Consider the following 7,500-nt stretch of genomic DNA (forward strand, 5'->3'; position numbering starts at 1 on the left):
GAGACTCTGAAGCTGCTAAAGCAACCATATGTTTGCTTAAGGGCTCTAGAAAGCAAGAAAGACAGCTGCATTTTTTGGTTTTTAGATACAGACATAAAAATCTGTTGTAGAGGGATCCGTAAAACGACTGACACATCTGTATGTTTGTGTTCAGGATCCAGAAAGCAACTAAAACAGCTGGATTTTTTGTTCAGTGATCCACAAAGCAGCTAAAGCAACCATATTTCTGTTTAAGGGCCCTAGAAAGCAAGAAAGACAGCTTAATCTTTTTGGTTTTGGGATTCAGACATAAACATCTGCTCTGAGGATCCGGACAGCAAGCGGAACATCTGCACTTCTGTGTTTGCTGATCCAGAAAGCAGCTGAAACCGCTGCATTCTGGGCTGTGGCGGAGGCTGTGGCTGTCTGGTAGGCACTGTTCACTCCTCCTGTAATGGATGCTTTTATGTCTAAACAAGTAAAACAGCTGTATGGGTTTGTGTTCGCACCAGGCTGAGGTTTGGAGCCGGTCTGAAGCGGCGTTCGGGGCTGAGCGCTCCCCGGCGCGTTTATGAGCTGCGCGCTTTACAAGTCGACGCGGCCCTTTGAAGAGAGAGAGCGAAAGTGTAAATACGCAGAGGGAATGAAATTTCTCAAATTAAGAGAACAAAAGAAGCAGGGTGTGTGTGTGTGTGTGGGGGGGGTTGGGATTGGAGGAGGGGGTGTTTGAGGGTCCAGGGCTCATGCGGAACAATAAAAAAGAGGGAATGTCAACAGAAGTAGCAGCTACACCCACGTGTATCTGAACGCAAAGTGAAAAAAGCCAGCGTTCCCGAGGACGGAGACGGGAGAGGAGGGGAGGGGGCGTTTAGATGAGAGACAATGGAGTGATAACGAGACAGCGAGCGGGGGGACTGCGTGTGTGTGTGTGTGCGCTGGCATATGTATGTGTGTGCGGGTGTGTGACTGTACTCGCGTGGGTGAGAGAGAGGGGAATACTGTGTGTGGGCGAGGGCAAGAGAGCGAGAGAGTGAGACACAGAGAGAGAAAGAGTGTGAGAGTGTGTTGGTATTAAGCACTTTGTGAGGACCCAATGTCCTCATTACGTTTAAGTAAAACAGCTGGATCAAAGAGAGCAAGAAAGTAAGACGGATAGAAAGTGTGTGAGAGTGTGGGTCCGTATTCAGCCCTTTGTGAGGACCTAACGTTCTCATATCAATAGCTGGTAAAACATCTGTATTAAACAGAGTAAGACTGAGAGAAAGAGTGTGTGTGTGAGAGTATGTTTGTACTAAGCTCTTTGTGAGGACATAAGGTCCACATTATGATAGGAAGGTAAACAGCTGGATTAAAGAGAGCGAGAGAGGAAGACAGATAGAAAGTGTGTGAGAGTGCGTGTCCGTATTCAGCCCTTTGTGAGGGCCTAACATCCTCATAACGATAGCAAGTAAAACAGCTGTATGTAAGAGAGCGAGAGCATGAGATAGACTGAAAGTGTGTTTGTATGTAAAAGTACATATGTTCGTATTCAGCCCTTTGTGAGGACCATAGAGTGAGACTGAGAGAGAGTGTGAGAGTGTATGTTTGTATTTAGCTCTTTGTGAGGACCTAATGTCCTTATAACGATAGCAAGTAAAACATCTGTATTAAAAAGAGCAAGAGAGTGAGACTAAGAGAAAGAGTGTGTGAGAGAGTGTATGTTTGTATTTAGCTCTTTTTAAGGACCTAATGTCCTCATAGCGATAGTACATCAGGGATGGTATAGATGTGAACATTTGGAGTTAAACGGTGTTTAGGGTTAGGGTCAGTTTCAGCGTTCCTATTGTTAACAGTACGATGGAAGTCCTCAGAAAGATAACAATACAAACGCGTGGCGGCGCATATGCTCAGACCGTTTCGCAGGTCTGACTCAGGCTTCACAGTGAATTGCTATTCTGGCTGGGCTGTGCGAATGACAGGGCGGCCACACCTCCCACGGGTCTAATACAATAACCAGCGGCGCTTACAGAGACGCGCGCCGGGATACAGGACTGAATACATGTGCAATTAAATATCTGGTTATCCTCTGATTAGCTCCTAATGCATTCAGAGAAGAAGCACCGCGCACAACACATTACTGCTGCTCGTGGATCCTCGCCGGATTACGGCTCAGCGTAATTGCAGTGTTAGGGAGCGCCTGAGCTGATTGGCTGCACCTGCTTACAAATTCCACTCAGGAAGGGACCGAACACTGTCGGAAATGAAAACCATGCGACTAGAAATACATTAAAGGTCCAGTTTCCTACATTTGAGGTTTTGCATTTGTCCCCGATGTCCCTGATGACCTCAGACGTGTGGGTTTATGCTGTTTTTCAATGAACTCAGCAGCGATCTGATTATTTAAGAACCAAGAAAACAAGTAAAAACGGCTGTAATTTTAAATTCAGGAGACAAAAAAGTCCGGGTTTCTGTTTCTGAAATCAGAAAATCAAAAGCTATAGTTTTGTTTCAGGAAATCAGAAAGTAACTAAAACATGTGGAGAGGTCAAGAAATCACAGCTATGGCAAGACAAATAAACAATATAAACGATTTTTACTATATTTTTGTTTAAGGAATCCGAAAAGCCAAGTGTACTGTTCTCCCTCCTCCTCTGAGAAAATTCCAGGGTAGATTTCTTGCCATTTTACACATCTTTTGCACTAAATTCAGACATCACTGGATCATTTTAGTATCCGAACACAAGCAAAAGCCAGCTGTATATTTATTTCCAGGATTCAGAAATCACCTGAAACATCTGCATTTTGACAGGGAGTCAGGAAATCAACTGACACAGCTAGATATTTCAAGATCAAGACAGTAACCAAAACAGCTGCTTTTGTTTTGGGAACCTGGAGAGCAGCTAAAACAGCTGAAACAGCTTCAGTTTTATTTTTGGAATCTATACATGTAACTGACAGCTGTATTTGTGTTTACAGGATCCAAACAGCAGCTACAAAAGTTGTAGTTCTGTTTATTTATTTTTTGGGGGTTTTAGAAAAGCAATAGAAAAGCAATCTGTGTTCAGAGTGGGATCCAGAAATTAACTGTAACTGTAACTACAGGCTCCAGAAATCAACCCAACCAGCTGTATCTTTGTTTACAGGCTCCAGAAATCAACCCAACCAGCTGTATCTTTGTTTACAGGCTCCAGAAATCAACCCAACAACTGTATCTTTGTTTACAGGCTCCAGAAATCAACCCAACAGCTGTGTGTTTCATTTACAGGCTCCAGAAATCAACCCAACAGCTGTGTGTTTCATTTACAGGCTCCGGAAATCAACCCAAACAGCTGTATCTTTGTTTACAGGCTCCAGAAATCAACCCAACAGCTGTATCTTTGGTTTACAGGCTCTAGAAATCAACCCAACAGCTGTATCTTTGGTTTACAGGCTCCAGAAATCAACCCAACCAGCTGTACGTTTCATTTACAGGCTCCAGAAATCAACCCAACAGCTGTATCTTTGGTTTACAGGCTCCAGAAATCAACCCAACAGCTGTATCTTTGGTTTACAGGCTCCAGAAATCAACCCAACCAGCTGTATCTTTGTTTACAGGCTCCAGAAATCAACCCAACCAGCTGTATCTTTGTTTACAGGCTCTGGAAATCAACCCAACCAGCTGTACGTTTCATTTACAGGCTCTGGAAATCAACCCAACCAGCTGTACGTTTCATTTACAGGCTCTGGAAATCAACCCAAACAGCTGTATCTTTGTTTACAGGCTCTGGAAATCAACCCAAACAGCTGTATCTTTGTTTACAGGCTCCGGAAATCAACCCAAACAGCTGTATCTTTGTTTACAGGCTCCAGAAATCAACCCAAACAGCTGTATCTTTGTTTACAGGCTCCGGAAATCAACCCAAACAGCTGTGTGTTTCATTTACAGGCTCAAGAAATTAACAGAAACAGCTGTATCTTTGGTTTACAGGCTCCAGAAATCAACCCAAACAGCTGTATCTTTGTTTACAGGCTCCAGAAATCAACCCAACAGCTGTATCTTTGTTTACAGGCTCCAGAAATCAACCCAACCAGCTGTATCTTTGTTTACAGGCTCCGGAAATCAACCCAACCAGCTGTGTGTTTCATTTACAGGCTCCAGAAATCAACCCAACCAGCTGTATCTTTGGTTTACAGGCTCCAGAAATCAACCCAAACAGCTGTATCTTTGGTTTACAGGCTCCAGAAATCAACCCAAACAGCTGTATCTTTGGTTTACAGGCTCCAGAAATCAACCCAAACAGCTGTATCTTTGTTTACAGGCTCCGGAAATCAACCCAAACAGCTGTATCTTTGTTTACAGGCTCCAGAAATCAACCCAAACAGCTGTATCTTTGTTTACAGGCTCCGGAAATCAACCCAAACAGCTGTATCTTTGTTTACAGGCTCCAGAAATCAACCCAAACAGCTGTATCTTTGTTTACAGGCTCCAGAAATCAACCCAACCAGCTGTACGTTTCATTTACAGGCTCCAGAAATCAACCCAACCAGCTGTATCTTTGGTTTACAGGCTCCAGAAATCAACCCAACAGCTGTATCTTTGGTTTACAGGCTCCAGAAATCAACCCAACAGCTGTATCTTTGGTTTACAGTTTCCAGAAATCAACCCAAACAGCTGTATCTTTGTTTACAGGCTCCGGAAATCAACCCAAACAGCTGTATCTTTGTTTACAGGCTCCAGAAATCAACCCAAACAGCTGTATCTTTGTTTACAGGCTCCGGAAATCAACCCAAACAGCTGTATCTTTGTTTACAGGCTCCAGAAATCAACCCAAACAGCTGTATCTTTGTTTACAGGCTCCAGAAATCATAAGAAACAGCTGTATTTTTATTTTACAGGCTCCAGAAATCAACCCAAACAGCTGTATCTTTGTTTACAGGCTCCAGAAATCAACCCAAACAGCTGTATCTTTGTTTACAGGCTCCAGAAATCATAAGAAACAGCTGTATTTTTATTTTACAGGCTCTGGAAATCAACAACGGGAGCTGTATGCTCTTGTTTTGAGGAACCAAACCTCTTTAAAACTTTACTATTTCTATAAAAGATGTTTTCGTGACTTTTTATGATACTGGCCCTTTAAAGGAACACAGTGTTTTCTAACCTAATCTTTAACCCACTGCACCTGTTCAAACGGCCGATTACCACAGACAATAACTCACAATAACAATGAAAACCCCAAAGCAGCTGCCCATTGACTTCTAATACACGTGTAGTATCCCTTTAACCCCAGACCACAACACCCTAACAAACACCTTCCAACAGGCAGCAACCCGTCCACGTTATCTATTCTCAACCATCAACACGTCTCCACCGCTTCCACCCACTCACTGCCCCTCAGCTCAGGTTCAACTCAGCCTGCTGTATTTCTTCTGTTCTGACATGAAACTCATAGGAAGCAACACAAAGAAAAGCCCAACACCATCCGCCCCGCTCCACTATTTACACCCCTCACTTCACTGAGAGGCTCTTCAATTAGCGGCCTTTTCATGCCTTCGTCTCTAAAGTGGGGGAAAAACACACACACACACACACACACACACACACACACACACACACACACACACACTGAAGGGATGTTAGAGCATGAAAAACATGGATGTCTCTCTTCAGAGCCCTCGTCCAGGCTTCAGTCACTCTGCTTTAGGAGCGGGGCACACCTGAACAGGCAGAGCCAGCAGGACGCGATACAATAGCTTTACACACACACACACACACACACACACACAAGCGGCCCTGGTCAGAGAGCCCAGCGACACAATAAAAGACCTAGAAAGAATGGACAAAGTCAGAGAAGGAAAGAGAGAGAGATAATATGAGAGAGAGAGAGAGAGAGAGACAGATAAACAGAGAGAGAGAGAGAGAGAGAGAGAGAGAGAGAGATAAACACAGAGAGAGAGAGAGAGAGAGAGAGAGAGAGAGAGAGAGACAGAGAGAGAGAGAGAGAGAGAGAGAGACAGAGAGAGAGAGAGAGACAGAGAGAAAGAGAGAGAGAGAGATAAACACAGAGAGAGAGAGAGAGAGAGAGACACTGAGAGAGAGAGACAGAGAGAGAGAGACAGATAAACACAGAGAGAGAGAGAGAGAGAGAGAGAGAGAGAGAGAGAGACACTGAGAGAGAGAGAGAGAGAGAGACAGATAAACAGAGAGAGAGAGAGAGAGAGAGATAAACAGAGAGAGAGAGAGAGAGAGAGAGACAGATAAACACAGAGAGAGAGAGAGAGAGAGAGAGAGAGAGAGAGAGAGAGAGACACTGAGAGAGAGAGAGAGAGAGAGAGACACTGAGAGAGAGAGAGAGAGAGAGAGAGACAGATAAACAGAGAGAGAGAGAGAGAGAGATAAACAGAGAGAGAGAGAGAGAGAGAGATAAACACAGAGAGAGACAGAGAGAGAGAGAGAGAGAGAGATAAACAGAGAGAGAGAGAGAGAGAGAGAGAGAGAGATAAACACAGAGAGAGACAGAGAGAGAGAGAGAGAGAGAGAGAGAGAGAGAGAGAGATAAACACAGAGAGAGACAGAGAGAGAGAGAGAGAGAGAGGGAGAGAGAGAGAGAGAGAGAGAGAGAGAGACAGATAAACAGAGAGAGAGAGAGAGAGAGAGATAAACACAGAGAGAGACAGAGAGAGAGAGAGAGAGAGAGAGAGAGACAGATAAACAGAGAGAGAGAGAGAGAGAGAGATAAACACAGAGAGAGACAGAGAGAGAGAGAGAGAGAGACAGATAAACAGAGAGAGAGAGAGAGAGAGAGATAAACACAGAGAGAGAGAGAGAGAGAGAGAGAGAGAGAGAGAGATAAACACAGAGAGAGAGAGAGAGAGAGAGAGAGAGAGAGAGAGAGAGATAGTGACAGTGTACAAGAAAAGACTAAAGAGAAAGAGACACACTCTCACACACACACACACTCACTCAGCTGCTAAGTGAACTCAGCGTTACTGATTAACCTCTGGGAGAGTTTCGTGGAGCTGCTCGTTACGCAGAACTCACACACACACACACACACACACACACACACACACACTCAGCTTACACTTACTTCAGTCCGCGGCTCCGAGGTTCATTCCCCCGTAGCGGGAGGGGGGCGGGGGGGGGGGTCTGAGGGGGACGGCCGGACTTCTCCTGCTTTCAAAACGACAACAAACAGCTGAAGCCACCCCGCGCCACCCCGCCGCTACCCCGCACACACCACCAACCCCATGACGGCTCTGTGTACGAGTGTGTGTGAGTGTGTGTGAGAGAGTGTGTGTGAGTGTGTGAGCGTGCGAACGTGAATGTGTGTCACCCTGCTCGCGAGCAGCTGAGATTAACGAGAGCTGCGAGAGCTGAGCCCTCGTGCGAGTGGGCGGGGCCTCTTTTCAACGGTCAAATTACAACGGAACCTCGGTGAAAGGGGTGTGGCCTTATTTGCATATTCGAAGAATGAACGTTGCTGAACTTCCGCTTCATTAAACAACAACTTAATATCAGTATATTTATACAATTATATTATTATTTATTAATTTTACACGTTT

At 44.8% G+C, this 7,500-nt stretch overlaps 1 protein-coding gene across 3 annotated transcripts in view; it reads right to left on the reverse strand.

Annotated features, from left to right (window-relative positions):
* The window catches only part of plxnb3 (plexin B3), a 131,500-nt gene that overhangs the window by 82,895 nt on the left and 41,105 nt on the right, over positions 1 to 7,500 (reverse strand). The window contains exon 1 of one of the 3 annotated variants that reach the window (XM_072681387.1): positions 7,026 to 7,282. The exons of the other annotated variants lie outside the window; for them this stretch is intronic. The gene's annotated coding sequence lies outside the window, so the exon portion shown is untranslated. Of the gene's footprint in view, positions 1 to 7,025; positions 7,283 to 7,500 lie in introns of those variants that run through there. 3 annotated transcript variants of the gene reach the window in all.

The sequence above is a fragment of the Salminus brasiliensis genome, chromosome 6 (genome assembly GCF_030463535.1).
Source record: "Salminus brasiliensis chromosome 6, fSalBra1.hap2, whole genome shotgun sequence".
Classification (NCBI taxonomy): Eukaryota; Metazoa; Chordata; class Actinopteri; order Characiformes; family Bryconidae; genus Salminus; species Salminus brasiliensis.